The 19,252-nt window shown below is 47.2% G+C and overlaps 1 long non-coding RNA gene across 2 annotated transcripts; it reads left to right on the top strand.

Moving 5' to 3' along the window:
• The first annotated feature begins 5,036 nt into the window (after positions 1-5,036).
• LOC144953797 (uncharacterized) lies at positions 5,037-19,225 on the top strand. Of its 2 annotated transcripts, XR_013640905.1 has the most exons (4): positions 5,037-5,170; positions 15,177-15,294; positions 17,735-17,850; positions 18,755-19,225. It is a non-coding gene; the product is annotated as an uncharacterized LOC144953797 (long non-coding RNA). The 2 variants fall into 2 exon arrangements; XR_013640904.1 differs by lacking the exon at positions 17,735-17,850 and having other exon boundaries at positions 18,755-19,217.
• Positions 19,226-19,252: the final 27 nt, after the last annotated feature.

The raw sequence follows: 19,252 nt of genomic DNA, 5'->3' as shown, positions 1-19,252 counted from the left end.
TCAGTTGCGAGGATGTATTCATGTAAATTACAATGGATATATTATTGATTTGGTTCACAATTATTTAACATACATCACGTATGTACATAGTGTATGTTCATAATGAATGCAAATTATCTCATTTACGGGTCAAAAAATCACAATGCCTGTTACTGGCTTTTTACAGTTCATCACCATCAATGTATGGTGACCTATATAGCAGCACTAAGCATGTAGCTATAAGAACTGTTACAATTATTTTAATTTCTCTCAATAGCAATAGATTGTCTCAATTAGTCTTCGCCAGAAGTAACTAGTTTCGTACCAAACTTCAACATTATGATGATCATTTTAGTGTCCTTGTTGGTACGTGTGTTCTAACACTGCCAATAGCCGGAGTTTGGGAGCATTTCATACTCCTTTAGTGCTTTTTTAGTCTCATGCTGATCATTCGTCCAGTCTGACCAACATAGAATTTGCCACAAGGACATACATCTTTCGTGCCAGATGTTGCTTTTTGTATTTGATCAGGGACGTGCGGTCATGGAAAGCAGGGGAGGCAGAGCCTCGCCTGTCAAACTGAAATAAAAATAGCTTTTATGAAAAGTACTGTACATTTAAAAAAATATTTTTCCACTGATCTGTTATAAATGTAATTTCTGTATGATTTCAATAATCACGCGCTTATTTGGCGATTTTGACTAGAAAAATTATTGGAATCTACAGAAATTACATAACACAAATCGGTGGAAAAAAATATAATTTTTTACTTCATTTCTTTTTACTTTTCGTAGTATTTTCATTTGAGTATGACCTGAGCGCATGTTTATAAGTATTTTATGTATTGTGTCAAATCTCACTCAGATGTTTTCTATAGTTTTTTTTACAAAAAGCTGCCTTGTTTATAAGTTGCTCCTGCAATGTGTGGTATTTTGAAAGTTATATTTGCTTGATTAATTTAAATGCTCTTGCTATTTGATGTTGTTTTGGCATGCAGTGCCTTGTTAATTCGTGCATTTTTGTAACCGTTCAACTGTGGCGCTTCTTTAACATGTTTAATCTCACTCTTCAGACTTTCACCATCGGACACGTTCTTAGCCCACACACTCACCCACCCACACACTCACCAACCCAACCACTCACTCACTCACTCACCCACTCACTCACCCACTCAACCATGGTCACAGTATTACTCTTAGTGGCGCTGTACAACAGTAAAATTGGACGCACGACGAAACCACTGACGAGAGATCGTGAATCGAGGGTAATTGTACAAAATTTTTTCAGTCGATCCGGCGGCCGGGTCAAATTCGAACGGGCAGCCGTCTTGAAAATGTCAGATTTTATCTTAATTTGCACTTTGCTGTTCACAGTGCATACAGAACAACGGAATTGATGTCAGGTTTTGTATTAAACTTCGTACAGTGAGTGCATACAAAACCATTGCATTCCGATGGAGTACATCATCGACAACTTGACTGGGAGTGAGCAGCTACAACATTGGATCTTTTTTACCAGTATTAAAGTGTGCTGCTTTTCTCTTCGGCCATATGCATATTTACAGTACTGTAAAGTGTAGTCCGACATCATGGGACCTCCTTTGTCACCACCAAAATATGAGAATAGGTTTTTCCCTTTTTTTTGCAACAACCGCTGTGTTGAGATGTTAAAACACCAAACTGAAACCTTTTGCAAGGAATTATCTCTGCATTAACCACAACACTTGTGGTGAAAATACAAACAAAGAAAAAAGGTTTCAGTTTGGTGGTTTAACATCGTAACACAGCTGTTTTATTGCCAGAAAAGGGAAACCCTATTCTTATTAATTGTAAAGGGTTTGTTTTTACCCAATAAAGATTTGTAAAGGTTGTGTTAAGTTGCAATACGTGTTAAGTTACGACAAATGCGTTCTTGTCACTATCGTTATCTGCGTTATACATTGTAAGTTGGTGATTGCTAGATGCACGGACGGAGATGGTGGTGGTAATGATCAGAGCGGTTCTGTTGTTGAAACATTTCAGATCAGGTCACACCACTCGTTGGTGATGAGATCTTCTTTAACAGGTTTTACCCTTTATGGCAATAAAACATCGGATGCGTTAAGATGTTCAAACACCAAATAGAAACGTTTTTTTCAAGACATCAGTCTGCATTAACCCACGCACAGTGCTTGTGGCAAAACATGCAAATAAAAGAGGTGTTCAGATTATTTGGAGGCTGCTGCTATAAATGTATCCAGGAAATGCCACGAGCGTTAAGCTGCTACCATTTGCGATAGCCAGGGGGCACTTCTGATAAGAGCTACACAGCTCAGTGGGGCTTACACCTGGGGAAATGCAAAACATTTCATGGGGAGTTTACTTTCTGCACGGTTGCAATTGTCTCAGCTCGGTCGGTGTTCGCTGCTAAGGTCGTGACGGGTTTGTCTTCATTCCTGTGCCTCCTGTATCGTTCCCTTCCCCTTGTAATGGTGACGGCGATATCGGCACTTTGGAAAATAAAGATCGATTCATTCATGATCGATTCATTAATTGACAGTCACAGAGATTGAGAAATGTATAATTGAGTTGCGCTCTGTTTTTTTTTATCGATGTGGTGCACAAATGTCCCCGTCTCATTCCCTGGGTATTCGCAGGCGAACGCCCGATGCTCGTCACGTGGGGCTGGTCGTAGCAAAATCATCAGTTCGCTCGCAAATCACGTCACAACATCGGATCTGTTTCTGTCACAGCCCCCACCAATTCCATTGGAACCTCTTCCGTTCGTTGCCCATTGGGGCCTTTTGAACGATCACCGTTAAAGGGCCCCGTAAATGACTGTGCTCATTCAGCGTTACTTAACGTGCAGCGTTCTATCACAAGCGAGGCGTTTGCGGTGAACAAACTCAACACGGAGCACCGTCGTGACTTCCTACGTCTGAGACCTGGCACAGGCCTCTTGACTATTTTTCACTCAACGAGGCAGTGGCGGACCCATGATTTTCAGGTAGCATGGGGGCAACCCCTCCAGTAATTAAAAATGATAGGAGTTGTTAGTAAGTAAGGACTTGTCCCTTGCTTTTTATTTGACGCGTGTGTGATCGGCATCGCGCTTGCTGAAGGTGAATGCCTTCATGGAACTCGTGTACTGTATATGCAACTGCACACAATTCTGTTAGTCACTTATAACTGCTTTGCCGTCACTTATTGCCAATTATGGACTCAGACAATTGTCCTATAACCTCAGAGTCACTGGCACGTAATAATATGCTACACAGTGGCAGTGGGGGTCGCAAAATGTCGATTTATGACTAATAAACCCCAATGATCCGATCGAAATTAGGGATTTTGATCGGATCATTGGGGGGGCACGTGCCACCCCCCCCCCACTGGTTCCGCCACTGGAACGAGGCGACTCCGACTGGTTTCTCTTTTCGTGAGGATCCACGGTCGTTCGGTCGGAGCAGGTGGCCTGACTTTACTTCATGCAAATTCTGCGTTTGTAAAACCTGTCCCATTGCCATCGATCGGGGCATTTGAGCACCTCGCATTATATTGGAGGCCTATTTGTACCCATCCGGCATTGTTAATATTGCTCAATCGCCCTCCTAAGTTAATTTCCATATTTCTCTCAGTTTTCTGACTTCCTCTCGGTGTTGTGTGGCTCGTTCTGAATGCATTCTCATCATTGGTGACTTCAAATGTTCACGGTGATCCACCATCCAAATCTCATGTCAGAGACTTTTTGGCCATCCTTGACTCTTTTTGTTTCTTGCAGCCTGTCAAACAGTCCACACAGTGTGGTCGACATACTTTGATTTAGCTTTGGTCTCTTGGGCTTCCACTATCTGAACTCACTGTGACGGATCCAGGAATCTCCGACCACTCTTTGGTCCTCTTTGATTTATCCCTGCCCCCTCCTGGTCCTTCTATTAAACATCGAATTTCATTTCTCTCTCACGGACGCCCTATCGAGATCTCCACTCGCTGATGAGTGCGAGCTCCCCGTTGAAGACGCTGCTCGATTATAAAACTCTGTTCTGTCACAATTAATCACCAAATATATAAAGAACAACTTCGTACTTATGATATTTAACACCAGAACAATGTTAACCTTAGTTTACATTCAAAATACTTCCCGGTTAATGTTTTGGGTAGATACCATGAAACGAAATAATGTGGGGATTGTTGTTTTGTGAACTGCCTAACAAACTCCCTCGTTTCCCCATTGCCGTTGAGTTCACAACGTCACCGATTTATGAGACCATAACCCCCCTCCAGCGTTAGGGCAACGGTCCCTAATAAGTGACCAACCGTGATAGTGTTGTATAATACTATACTATAACCTTAATCCTAAAATAAAACCGTGTATATAGTATGAACATTGTGGTTTTCATAATACAGGTTGTTGTGTGTTAGATCGCACAAATATAAATGTGTCGTTAAACCCGCCACCACAAGCCAATTAGTAAGGTTTGTCACGTAAACAGAACGTGGCCAATTTGCCACTGGTACAGCACGAACCAGTGTGTTGGAGAGCAAAGCCACAACATTGACAATCTGAGTGCCGTGACGTTTCGCCAGCAATTACAACCGACATCATCAGGCGGCAGTCAGGGGTTCAACAACACATTTATATTTACGCGATCTAACCCCAAAAAACCTGTGCTATTGGTGATATTGTGTTGTGGTTTTCGCTTACCCAGGCATACATTTTTGCCTAGCTCAGTCCTCACTGCTCGGTCTAACACGTGTGTGTATGTCAGTTACACGCAAAGGACACAAACTGTGAACCGGTTAAATGTAGACAGCATTTCAGGTGGTTGCACTGTAAAAATGACAACTCAAAATTGTTCACCTTACTAAGATTTTTGCATTCACTGACAATAAAATTGCTAGTTGGAACTTGAACTATCTGTTGTAAGCCACTTGAACTCACTTTCAGACGTTTCTGAGTAAAAGTTCATCTTACTTTATAAATTGAGTTGATTTTATTTTTAAGTTGTAGTTGACACCCAGTTAAAGTGAGGTCAACTTATCTGCGCATGCTCATTTGAAATTTGTCATGGCAACCGGCTGCCACGGGGTTTCCAAGGATTTTGCCAGGAGCTCTCTTCGACAGTTTGAAAGTTTGCGTCCGCCATTTTGTCACGATGCCAGCGGTAAATTTCTCTGACTTCTTGGCCGAAGATAAACAACATTCATTCTAACAGGTAAGCTAATCATATGAATATGTATATGCATTTGGTATTTGTATTACATTTCATTGCGCGAAACAAAATCGATAAATCATAACCAGGCGAGGCGTTAATGGCAATACAAAATCCCACACTTGCTAACGTTAATTGGTTAGAAGCTAACGTAGCTTATTTTGAACAGCTAAGCTCAATATAATTCTTGTCCACATATTAATTGAAAGATTTGTGTTGCCGTTATGTTTGTTATTCTCGATGAATGATATGGCATTGTTTTATGCACGTCTGCTTTGCTCATTGACCTGAAACCGAAGCACCGGCGGTAACAGTTCACATTGCTGCTCGTGATCAAGGTAGAACTAACGTGCTAAAACTTTGATACAAAACTTCGGTTTGATACGGTTAACTAGATTTATATAGCTTCTAGCATGCGACCTTTGTGTAGGGCTGGGTAAGTTGCCGAGTTCGATACTTTTTAGGTAACGTTACCGACCGAATTGCCTCGATACTATCGAGTAACTTTATCTAAAAATGACATGTGGTTCGGTTCCAGTTCCAGAATTCGATAACGTTACCTAAGGAGTTAACTCGTCAACGTCAGTGCTCAAACAAATACATATGAAATGCACAACGACACACATAAAGTCGCTCACGCACACTCATATTATGAGACGCGCGCGCGCACCCACAACTTTTCACACGCATACTTATGTAGTGGTGATACGCGCTGGGTGTATATGTCGTGTGCCAGCGCGTATGTACGGGTGTGTGTGTGGTGACGCGCGCTGACGGGGAGGAGCAGGCGTCAGTGCGCGGGTGGGGGTAGTGCTGCTGATTGGCTGTGTGCCGGTGACGCGCCCAGAGGGAGTGATCGGGTAGCAGCGCGGTGTGATTGGTCGGAGAGTGGAAACACGCGCTGAGCGGAACCGGATCGTGGGGATAGCGCGTGGGGATTGGGTAACGGAGGAGCGGTGCCGACGTTGAGGTCCGCACCCGCTCCGTCTCCCGGGAAGAAGGGGTATATAAGGTGATGCACAGAGGAGCAAGGGGCAGAAGTGGAACCATCTAAGAATGAAGAGGAAGGTGCAGAGATAGAGCCCGGAGAGGAGAGTAATGGAGAGTAGAAGCTGAGTGATGTATAGTGTGTAGCCAGCGAGATAGAACGGTCTACACGAGCTGAGTAATGTATAGGGTGTAGCCAGCGAGATAGAACGGTCTACACGAGCTGAGTGATGTATAGTGTGTAGCCAGCGAGATAGAACGGTCTACACGAGCTGAGTAATGTATAGTGTGTAGCCAGCGAGATAGAACGGTCTACACGAGCTGAGTAATGTATAGTGTGTAGCCAGCGAGATAGAACGGTCTGCACGAGCCGAGTATGCATACGGTGTAGCCAGCGAGAGAGGAAGGTCTGCACGAGCCGAGTATGCATACGGTGTAGCCAGCGAGAGAGGTGCGAGGTCTACACGAGGCGAGTGGAGAGTGTAGCAGAGGCGCAGAGTCTACACGAGGCGAGAGAGGAGTGTAGCCGAGGCGCGGAGTCTACACGAGGCACAGAGAGCCGGCAGCACAGAATCCAGAGTCAAGAGAAGTGCGGTGTGGAGAAGAGAGGCCACGCGTTGTATTGTTACAAGTCAAGATTTAATAAAAGAAGTGTGTTCCCGTCAAGGAGTTTCCTGCCGTCATTTTCCAATACTTCATCTGGCGTCAGAAGTGAAACGGGCTTCCAAGTATGGAGACGAGGAAGACCCGTAGGACCCACGGGATTGACCGCGAGGAAGACCTGGACGACTCGGAGCCGCTGGTGGCGGGGGGTGAGGAAGAGGACTTGCCCACGCTGCAGGGTCCGTCGACGGCGCCGGCCGAGCGACCGGGGACAGACGCCGGGCTTCGTGAGGCGCACTCCCGACTGGCGGAGCTGCTGCTCGCCGCCGCGTCCATCTTGGCGGAGATCAGCTCGTCGGGAGGAGCGGGGACGGTGGGGGACATTTTACAAGGTCGCCCCGCAGATTCCCGCCAAAACGAATGGGGGATTCCCGCCATTGCGCCTGGGCCTACTTTTGGCGGGAACGGCGAGCGCCACGTGGTGGTGGGTTCCCAAGCGCGCGCATCGACTTCATCAGCGCGCGAGGGGGTCCGCCATCTTACGTCTGCTGCTGGAGCCGCCATCTTAGACACCGACGGACAGGCGGAGAGGAACCACGAGGCGGATGACTTCATTTTTCAGCAGCGCCTGCCCACGTTGTCAGCCTTCAAGGCGGAAGGCGGAGACTGGGGCCAATTTCAGCGAAGGTTTTTGGCGCATCAAGAGATGTCAGCGTGGTCCGATGCTACGGCGCTGCGGGCATTGCCCGCCATGCTGGACGACGATGCGCTCGCGGCCTTCAGGGCTGCACGGAAGTCGGACCGCTCCACGCTGAAGGATGCGCTGGGTTTGTTGGCCAGGGTCTACGGGCCTCCCTCTACATGCCGCCATCAGTTCTACGCAAGACGGAAAGCGGCCACGGAGACCGCGCTGGCCTATCGCACGGCGTTGCTGGCTCTTGCTGATGCTGCGTTCCCTCGGATGGACGAGGAGGGCCAAGACGCGATGGTTTTGGAGCAGCTGCTCAAGTTGGCGCAGGACCTGGGGGTCCCTATCAACACAGCTGACGACATTGATATTTCTTCTTTGAGAGTCGCCACGAGTATTCAAGCGCACGAGGCCCTACAACGGAAGCAAGGCGTTGGTTGCAACGCTGCTGTCGTTGCAGCCCCAGGGTTGGTGGTCGCTGAACCCCAAGTCGTCAGCCCACGAGAGGAGGCGTTCGCCACGGGACGACCAGGGGACTGGAGGCCGGGGGCCCGGTCGCCTCTGCGATCGGCCCGAAAGTCGGAGCAACCAAGATCTACTCCGACCCTCGTCACGTGCTATAACTGCGGCCTCCGGGGCCACGTGGCGTCCGGGTGCCGCGCTCCGCGGCAGCGCGCCATGGGAGCTCGGCTGGACGACGACCGAGAGCCCAAGTCATCTCTACAATCCCCGGCAAGTCGCGGCACCTCACACGCTCGGCCTGTTTATTCGGCACACATGGGACGCCGCGTTGCGGCGGAGGAGGGCCGGTTAAGGTTCGGGGATTCGGTTCGGCGAGGGGGGTTCGGCCGGGACCAGGGAGACATTGAATGGGCGGAATTGGGGCATAGAATTGTGGCTGCTTCGGCGGGTTCGTCCGTTGTTACGGGATCTATTGATGGGGTTGAGATTAGGGTGTTAGTGGACACGGGGGCATCGGCAACTATTATATCGGACCTCATTTATAATATTCTTCCAGTCCAATGTCGTCCGCTGCTTCCAGTGGATGTGCCATTTTACGCCGCTAATGGGGGATCGTTGGGCATTATCGGTCAGGTTAGGGCGTCCATTTGCATTGGAGATATCAAGTTGTCGGGGCCCGTTTTCGTTTCGTCTTCTTTGGCAGTTCCGTGTCTTTTGGGCACTGACTTTTTGGCTAAAATGCCCATTAAAATTCTTATCGATCAACGATGCATTGAACTGCCATCGGGTCGCCGGATTTCATTTTTGACGGGCCCTACTGACATTCGGACGGCGTGCGCTACGATACAAGCGGTGGCGACGCAGACAGTGCAAGTGCCCCCGGGTTCACAGATGTTGATTCCCCTCCGGTTGCGAAAACCATGGGTGAGGGAGGCTTCGGGACAGAGTATGCTTTTGGGTCCTTCTAACAAGGCTGTTGGGGGTCTTGATTTATCGGTGGCTCACACTTTGGTGCGGGCTGACAGGGATCCGTTTGTGATGGTTTTGAACGCGGGGTCGCGACCAGCTGTCATCCCGCAGGGCACCGTGCTGGCTCACGCGGCGCAGGTTCCTGGGGATGATGGGTTGGTTGCGCAGGTGGGCTCGAGCCCCGCGCGGAACGTTGAGCCAAGGGAAGACCTTGAGTGGGTCCATTCGTTATGTGCCGCCTCGGACGATTTGTCGGCGGCGCAGTTGGGTGCGCTGCGCGAGTTGCTCATTGAATTCTCTGATGTATTCAGTAAACATAAGTATGACATTGGGTGCACGGATTTGTTGCACCATCACATTGAAACGGGCGATGCGGCGCCGGTCAGGCTAAATCCCTTCCGACTGAGTCCCGTGGAGAAGGAACATGTTCAGTCGGCTGTTAACGATATGCTAGAAGCCGATATTATTTCACCCTCCTCTAGCCCGTGGGGAGCGCCTATTGTGCTGGTTAAGAAGCAGGACGGGTCCCTGCGATTCTGCGTTGATTTCCGTCGCCTGAATAAGATCTCTGTGGCTGACGCGTATCCGCTCCCCAGGATGGATGAGTCCCTCGATGCATTGTCTGGTGCGCGATATTTTTCGACTCTTGATTTGTTATCGGGGTTTTGGCAGTTGTCGCTCGACGAAGAGTCGAAACCTAAGACAGCATTTCGGACTCCAGGGGGGCTGTTCCAGTTTAACCGGTTACCCATGGGACTTCACTCCTCTCCAGCGACGTTTCAGCGACTTATGGAGCTGGTTTTGTCGGGCTTGCAGTGGGATACATGCTTGATTTATATGGACGATGTCATTGTTTTCAGTAAAACGTTTGAGGAACACCTCCGGCGATTGAGAGGGGTGTTCTTGCGAATGCGATCGGCTAAGTTGAAATTTAAACCGGCCAAATGTCACCTCCTTCGTAGGTCCGTTAGATACTTGGGTCACATTGTCGATTCTTCGGGGATCTCCACCGATCCCGCGAAGACGGATTGTGTCGGTTCGTGGCCGACACCTACGTCCGTTTCCGACGTGCGTAGTTTCATCGGGTTTGCTTCTTATTATCGGCGGTTCGTTGAGCACTTCGCCACTATTGCAAAACCCTTGCACGCTCTAACGGCGAAGGGAGTGAAGTTCAAATGGGGACCGGAGGAGGAGGCCGCGTTTCGCTCCCTCCGGGACGCCTTGGTGGGTGCCCCACCCTTGTGTTATCCCGATTTTGCCAGTCCCTTTTTGCTGGACACGGATGCTAGCAACACGGGCATTGGGGGGGTGCTATCCCAAGTCGTTGGGGGTGTCGAAAGAGTTGTCGCCTACGGTAGTAGGGTGTTGTCTCCGGCGGAGCAGCGCTACTGTGTCACCCGTCGCGAGCTGCTTGCCATTGTTTTTTTTGTGCAGCAGTTTAGGCCATATCTGTATGGTCGTCACTTTACAGTCCGAACGGACCACGCGGCGCTACAGTATTCATTGAGGGTCGCCCAGCCCTCGGGCCAGTTGTCGCGTTGGTTGGAAGTCCTCCAGGACTATCAGTTTACGACTACGTACCGTAAGGGGTTGCGACACACGAATGCCGATTGCTTGTCGCGGTTGTTGCCTTGTGATGAATGCGCGTGTTTGTCGGGATCGGCGCGCTGTAAACCGACGCTTGCGGGGGAGATGGGGGCACTGGCTGCGACAGCGGGCGCACCGAGTGGGGATGATTCCACTGCCTCTCAGGGTCGGGACTCGCTGCTCTCGCTGTCGCTCAGCGAATGGGGCCGCCTCCAGATGGCGGACAGCTCGCTGCTAGCATTGCGCCGCAAGGTTGGGGGTCCCGAGGGGGACCAGGAGCGTACCGGCTCCTATGTACTTGAGCGGGGCGTGTTATTGAAATGGGACAGTTTGTCCCGGCAGAACGCACTCGTGGTGCCTTCCGCTGTGAGGGGGAGGGTTGTCTTGGCGGCACACGAACGCCTCTTGCACTTGGGAGTTAACAAGACGCTTGCCCTGCTTCAGCGTGACTATTACTGGCCGGGAATGGGAAGTGATGTGGTGCATATTCTGAAGGGGTGCGTTGAGTGCGCCAGGCGTAAACCACCGGCCGTGGCAGCTAATCCACCGCTGCAATCTATTCAGGTCTCGCGTACCAACGAGCTCGTTGCACTCGATATTTTGGGGCCCTTCCCAGTCACGCCGAGAGGGAATAAATATTTGTTAGTGGGGGTCGAATACTTTACCCGATGGCCTATGGCGTGGCCTCTCGCTAACCAGTCGGCAGCGGCTGTGACGGATGCCTTCGTCCAGGGCTATGTCCTGGACAAGGGGGCTCCCGAACGCCTGCTGACCGACCAAGGTAAAAATTTTTCGAGTAAATTGTTGCAAGAGGTGTGCGATCTGTTGGGTACCAAGAAGGTGCGTACCTCCCCGTACCACCCGCAGACTGACGGGATGGTGGAGAGACTCCACAAAACCTTGACTTCCATGCTGTGCCAGCAGGTGTGCGAGGCACATGTAGATTGGGACCTGCAGGTCCCGGGAGTCCTTGCCGCGTATAGAATGGCCCCCCATGCAGCTACGGGGTTTTCCCCATTCTATTTGATGTACGGTCGGGAAGCTGACCCGCCAATAGAAACGCAACTTGGCCTGTCCGCTCCACGAACTAATTCTAATTTGGCAGAACATATTAAGTTTAATATTCATAAGCTGACAGAGGCGAGGGAGGCCGCACGGCTTAATTCGCGGGCTCGCCAAATTGCTAATGAACGGTTGCGGGCACGGAAGGTGTCCATGCACGAATGGAAACCAGGTGACAGGGCCTGGCTGCATTGCCCTCAGGCACCCTTGGCTACGTCGCCTAAATTGTTGAGACCGTGGAGGGGACCCGTGGAGGTTGTGCGCGTTGCACGGCCCCAGTGCGTTCAGATAAAGTGGGGAAAGCGCCGGTGGTACGTTCACCCCTCCCGACTGAAACCGTTCTCGCCTCCATATGGCCTCCCCTTGTGTCGTGATGGCCGGGCGTGTGACGTGACCGGCGACCCAGAGGGGGAAATGTCTCTGCCTGATCCACACGTATTGTCGCCTGATCTGCTCCCAGGTGTCTCGGAACTGACAGCTGCCGATCACCGGCGGCCGGATCTCCGCGGCGGGGCCGGCCCTTTCAGGCCCGTTCCGCGCCGTCTGGAGCGGCCGGAACCGCCGGACGGTCGTCAGTGTCCCGCCCCATACGATGGACCAGCCAGACGGACTCGCGCCAGGTCGTGCTACTTTGCATGACCTGCCTCGTGAGGAGTCGGGGCAGTTGGAGCGCCTCGTCACTGCGTGTAGTCGCAGGGACGTGGGGCGCGTTCGTTTCGAATTTGCTCGTATCGTGTTATTGTTGACTTTTCGCGTTCATTGTCAATCTGTACATAGTTATTCTTGTTGTTGTTGTTGTTGTGTTATGTTACGGGGCACACTCGGGGGGTTATGGGGTTTTTTTTTGTTGGTTGTCGTTTTATCGTCGTGGTTGGTTGTTGTTAGCAGCCGGGCCGGCTGCGAGCTATGTGGGAGGGGGTGATGTAGTGGTGATACGCGCTGGGTGTATATGTCGTGTGCCAGCGCGTATGTACGGGTGTGTGTGTGGTGACGCGCGCTGACGGGGAGGAGCAGGCGTCAGTGCGCGGGTGGGGGTAGTGCTGCTGATTGGCTGTGTGCCGGTGACGCGCCCAGAGGGAGTGATCGGGTAGCAGCGCGGTGTGATTGGTCGGAGAGTGGAAACACGCGCTGAGCGGAACCGGATCGTGGGGATAGCGCGTGGGGATTGGGTAACGGAGGAGCGGTGCCGACGTTGAGGTCCGCACCCGCTCCGTCTCCCGGGAAGAAGGGGTATATAAGGTGATGCACAGAGGAGCAAGGGGCAGAAGTGGAACCATCTAAGAATGAAGAGGAAGGTGCAGAGATAGAGCCCGGAGAGGAGAGTAATGGAGAGTAGAAGCTGAGTGATGTATAGTGTGTAGCCAGCGAGATAGAACGGTCTACACGAGCTGAGTAATGTATAGGGTGTAGCCAGCGAGATAGAACGGTCTACACGAGCTGAGTGATGTATAGTGTGTAGCCAGCGAGATAGAACGGTCTACACGAGCTGAGTAATGTATAGTGTGTAGCCAGCGAGATAGAACGGTCTACACGAGCTGAGTAATGTATAGTGTGTAGCCAGCGAGATAGAACGGTCTGCACGAGCCGAGTATGCATACGGTGTAGCCAGCGAGAGAGGAAGGTCTGCACGAGCCGAGTATGCATACGGTGTAGCCAGCGAGAGAGGTGCGAGGTCTACACGAGGCGAGTGGAGAGTGTAGCAGAGGCGCAGAGTCTACACGAGGCGAGAGAGGAGTGTAGCCGAGGCGCGGAGTCTACACGAGGCACAGAGAGCCGGCAGCACAGAATCCAGAGTCAAGAGAAGTGCGGTGTGGAGAAGAGAGGCCACGCGTTGTATTGTTACAAGTCAAGATTTAATAAAAGAAGTGTGTTCCCGTCAAGGAGTTTCCTGCCGTCATTTTCCAATACTTCACTTATATGAGACGACGCAAGCACACACACACAAACTCTCCGCGCACATATTCATATGAGACGCGAGCACACACACATAATACCTTAAAGATGTGGAAAAGTCGATCAAAAGTGTGGGTACATTTCTCCAGGCTCGATGCCAACAGCGCGCGATTCAGTATTCGCATTAAAATAATTGCTGCAAAGACCGGTACCACGACAAATATGATGAAGACCTTGACAGTGCACGGAGTAAACATAAGAGCAGAAAGTTGCTCCGTCTTCGACTGGTAAATGAAGAGATACCTTGTTGATCACTCCAGTGTTTATATTTCAATAAATAACCTACTGAATGTAACGTTACACACTGTCGTTCAAAAATGTGTTGGTTTGTCAGAATTTGTTTTCTGTAAGGATGCATTAAAGTTATCAAAGGGTGACATTACAACGTGTAATGTTACAAAATATTTCGTTTTTAAATAAATCTTTTTTGAATTTTTTATTCATCAAATAATCATGAAAAAAATTATCATAGTTTCCAAAATATTAAGCAGCAAACTGTTTTCATATTTCTGAAGGGTCATTTGACACTGAAGTAATGATTTTGAAAATTCAGCTTTGATATCACAGGAGTAAATTACATTTTGAAATATATTAAAATAATATTTTAAATTGTAATACTATTTCACAATATTAAGTTTTACTGTATTTTTTTATTTTTTAAAAATCAGTTTTGGTGAGCATGAGCTCTTTATAAAAAAAATGTGTTCCTTTGTGCACTGGCTAAGGAGCATGAGTCAAACTAAAAAAATAAAACCAAAGTTTTTCTGAGGTAATGTGTTATGTATAGGGATGGGAATTGATAAGGATTTAACGATTGCTTATCGATCCGATTCCTTATCGATTCTCATTGGGTGAGGGAATAAGTACAAATGTGTTTGTTTGTATTAACTCGCTTTAATATCTGATCAGAAGACAGAGCACATACTGTATACACAAATTATGTGTAGCAACCTCAGAACAAATCTAAAAGTATAGGTGAGCTACTTCTCAAAGTGAGTGTGTGTGTGAGTGAGCATGTGTGCGTTTGTGTGTGAGTGAGTGAGCGCGAGAGAGTGTGTGTGCGCTAGTGAGTGAGCGAGAGTGTGTGCGTGAGCACTAGTGAGTGAGTGTGTATGTGTGCGCGTGTGTGAGTGAGTGAGCGCGAGAGAGTGTGTGTGCGCGCGCAAGTGTGTGTGTGTGCGCATGAGAGTGAGTGAGTGTATGAATGTGTGTGAGATAGCACGCGATGGCTTGTCGGAAAGCAACATGGCGTCCCGTTAAAGGCCTCATTATACTTCTGCGTCGAACTTCTGCCTCTGCCATGTTTGCCACGTTCTTAATCAAAACAATGCAGCGCGTGTGTGACATCATGACACATTTGCAACGAGCGGAACCGATACGCGGAATTGTTAAGCAGGCATGCTAACGGTTCCAAGGAATTGATTCACTGGGCACCGGTTCTGAAGAAGAATTGGTTCTCGGTTCCCATCCCTAGTTATGTAATCTTTTTAAAATGGATTTCATAAAATTGGTATCGAAAAAAGTATCGCTAGGAACCGGTATCGAAACTGAGGTATCGAAATTGGCACCGGATCGAAAGATTTTGAACAATACCCAGCCCTACCTTTGTGTGTTTTAGCCCTGAAGCTCAACAGCATTAATGTGAACGGTTGCGAAGTATGTCACTGTGTTAATTTTCTCCTCTTATTTTTGTGCTAGGTTTTCTATGAAGTGTCGCTTCTGCAGCTTTGCCAGTGCCAGTCAAGAACGTCTGCTTAGGCACCATCGGCTCAGGCACGGTAGAGGAGCTTACTGGCCGTGTGTTTACGGTGACTGTGTATGTACTTTTAAAACACCTGGCGCCTTAAAGTCACATTTGACCAGATCACATTTTAGGACAGCCAAAATACATGATAAATTCACCTTTTTTTGTAATCTATGTGAATTCCGGGAAATCTGCACGCAACAGTCTTTCTTCAAACACCTTGGACGCCATTTAAAAAAACATGAGACTGTGTGTTGCCCCTTCTTGAGATGTAGTTTTAAAACAAACAATCTAAAGACTTTTAGTTCACACAAAAGTAGGAAACACAAGCATGGTGATATCAGAACCTGTTTAAGAGCAGACTTAGAAAATGAACCTGTGTCCATTGAGACAGATTCTTCTGACCAACCATTAGGTATCTGTAGTGAGGAAGATACACTTCCAGGTAGTTCTGGAAATTCAGATGTCCAAGAAAAGGAGGAGTATGTAGATGCTGAGACTCTTGAACACAGGGCTGCTGGATTTTTTCTACGTATGCAAACTGAATTACATGTTAGTAGACACGCTGTACAGGAAATAGTTGAGGGGTTTAATGATATTTTACATCTTTCAAAATCCCACTCGCAACCAGGTATCAAAGCAGTGCTTGCAGAACACGGCATTGAATTAGATGATAGCGTTCTCCATAAGATTAATGATGCTGTCTTGGAAACAAATCCATTAATTGTAAGCACTCAAGGAAAGGGTGCATTGGCCACTGATCACAGGAGAAATCTTTTTTTTAAAGATAAGTTCCCTGTAATTCAGCCTACTGAGTATACATATAAAATAACCCATAAACAAACATTTGTTTATGTTTCAATCCTCCAGGTTCTTGGGACTTTGTTGAGACAGCCAGATTTTGTGGAGAAGTTGGTGTTTAGTCAAGGGGACAACCCAGGTAAATTTTGCTCTTTTCGAGACGGACAGTACTACAAAGACAATGGTCTTCTGGGTGTGCAAGATGCAAGTATCTCTATAGGACTTTACATAGATGACCTGGAACTATGTAATCCTTTGGGGTCCTCAAAAAAAATCCATAAAATTACTGCTGTCTATTGGATTTTGTTGAATTTACCAAGCAAGTTTCGCTCTACTCTCCCCCTAATTCAACTGGCTTGTCTTGGAAAAACTGTCGATGTCAGACAATTTGGGTATGATGCCTTTCTTTATCCTTTGATTAAGGATCTTGGATATCTTGAAAAGATAGGAGTGTATATTGAGACTCTAGATACATTTGTAAAGGGAACAGTGTTCTGTGTCTGTGCTGATAACCTTGGTGCACATAGCTTAGCAGGTTTTCAGGAAGCTTTAAATGTCGAAAAATTCTGCAGATTTTGTTGCATCAGTCGAGACCAAATTGGAAATTGTGAGCCAAGGAACTTTCCACTGAGAACTGCTACGCAACACGATTCTTTTGTGGAACAACTCAAGTTGAGTGATAAGCCTAAGCCATGTGTGAATGGTGTTAAATCATCCTGTGCTTTAAGTAAGTTGTCTTTCTTCCACCCAGTTACTGGATTTCCCCCTGATCTTTTGCATGATCTATTTGAAGGTGTTGTCGCAGCGGAATTAAGTTTGTGTTTAAAAGAATTGATTAGAAAAGGTTTCATTACATTCGATGGACTGAATAACCGCATAAAACAGTTTCCATACAAATTCTCTGATTTGGTCAACAAGCCACATGCAATTACAAAGACAAGCCTTGTATCTGGAAAGGTAAACGGTAACGGACATGAAAACTGGGCACTTTTACGTTTGCTACCTCTCTTGATCGGGAACTATATACCTGAACAAGAGCAGTCATGGGAAATTTTAATGGACCTTAAAGAGATTGTGGAGATTACGGTGTCTACTACGTTATCAGAGGGAACATTATGTTACTTGGGGAATAAATTGTCTGACCATCGCCAGTTACTCACTGACACCTTTCCTGAATTTAAGTTGAAACCAAAGCATCACTTCATTGATCACTATGTGCATCTCACACGGTGCTTTGGGCCATTAGTGGATCTGTGGACGTTTAGATTTGAGTCTAAGCATAGTTTTTTCAAACAGGCAATCAATGATGCTCACTGTTTTAAGAATGTACTACTCACCCTTTCCACTAAGCATCAACACCTCATGGCATATCTTCTTTACACACAGCAATTGTTCAAGCCAAAATTGCATGTTGGTAGTGTAGATAGAGTGAAAATATCATCTTTAGATGAAAAGCTCAGGACAGGACTAGAAAAGAAGTACCCAAATGAAGATGATGTGTCTCTTGCTAAAGAAGTACATTTGTATGGGACCCAGTATGTGAGGGACATGATAGTGTCTGCGGGTGAATGCAGTGGACTGCCAGAATTCTTTAGAATACTACACATATTGGTGGACAAGTGGTGTAAAGTGTATTTTGTCACCGCAAGATTATCATCTTGGTACATGGAACATTATCGGTCTTACCAACTTATTGATAACTGTCACTCAGATGTAGAGATCCTGGATCCAGAGACTTTGAACGATTACCACCCATTGGCTGCATACCAAGTTGGTAGAACTTTGATGGTGACCCCAAGGGCTTGGCTACTGCAGTAAATTGAAATGGTAAGCACCTTTCTGTTTGTATGTTTTCATAATTTTGTCATGTGTTAATGACTTGATTTTAAGTCTTCAAGGTACAGTCATGGCCAAAAGTATTGGTACCCCTCCGGATGTGTTGGTTTTCGAGCAAAACTCACAAACTTTTGAAGGTGTTTTTAATGTAATAACCAAACCAGGATATTTTCAATAGCTCAACAGAACTGAAACAACAAAAATTGGTTTCCTCAAATTCAACACAAAATATCACCAAAATACTGCGGGAAGTGAATACTGCATGGTCAAAAGTATTGGCACTCAAAATAACCGTCTTTTGCTGTGATACAAGCACACTTTTCATTGTTAAAATCCACAGCTAAGGTTATGGATAGTCAGACATCAGCTGTGGTAGCATTCCTGAGAAGTATAAGCCCATTTCTAAAGGATAATAAAGTCGATTCTACTTGAAGAAAACCTTATACTGTCCATATAAACCAACAGATGTATAGTAAGTAAACTGGAGATTTTTGTCCGTTAGAAATGGGCTGATATTTCTCAGGAGTGCTACCACAGCTGACGTCTGACTACCCATAACCTTAGCACTGGATTTTAACACTGAAAAGTGTGCTTTTATCACGGCAAAAGACACTTGTTGTGAAGGGTGCCAATACTTTCGACCATGCAGTATTCACTTTCCACAGTATTTTGGTGATATATTCTGTTACATTTGGGGAAACCAATTGTTGTTTCAGTTGTGTTGAGCTATTGAAAATATCCTGGTTTGGTTATTTTATCAAAAAACCTTCAAAAGTTTGCGAATTTTGCTTAAAAACCAACAATTCTTGAGGTGTGCCAATACTTTTGGCCATGACTGTATATGGCTTCAGTTTAAAGTGTCATGCAAATATCTGTTCTTCTTTTGTCCTCACAGGCTTTGTTGCTTCTGGTCCACATAAATCCCAAACTCGTCCGTAAGATTCGGCTGACCAAAGCTCCTGAAACTTTAGAGGAACTGTACAATGAACTGCGTCAAAAACTTGAACTTGTGGGTGAATTCTGTATACAGTATGAAGACTCAGACTTTGGCCAGGCAGTTTGCAACCTGATTGACATAGCAGAGTTACCTTCAGAAAAGGCTGTCTTGCATATTCTGTGGAGCAATGAGGACATGCCATCACCACCACCTCCAACACCAACTCGGTCATCCTCCATCTCTTCCCTTGACACAGCCATCATTGGATCTCCAGGCTCAATCCACAGCTTATCTTCAGTTGTGCGGACATATAGGAGTAATGTTTCACAGTGGCCCACTCCGTTCCCAGTACCAGAATTCTCATATGATGTGGAACTGATACTCCGCAAGGGGAATGACACGTTTGAATTATTAGGGAAGGGTTTACATGTAACCAGAGATGTGGAAAAAGAGATT

The sequence above is a fragment of the Lampetra fluviatilis genome (genome assembly GCF_964198595.1).
Source record: "Lampetra fluviatilis chromosome 45 unlocalized genomic scaffold, kcLamFluv1.1 SUPER_45_unloc_1, whole genome shotgun sequence".
In the NCBI taxonomy this organism is placed as follows: domain Eukaryota; kingdom Metazoa; phylum Chordata; class Hyperoartia; order Petromyzontiformes; family Petromyzontidae; genus Lampetra; species Lampetra fluviatilis.
The sequence above is the reverse complement of the archived record's forward strand: the minus strand, read 5'-3'. Positions and strand labels throughout refer to the sequence as shown.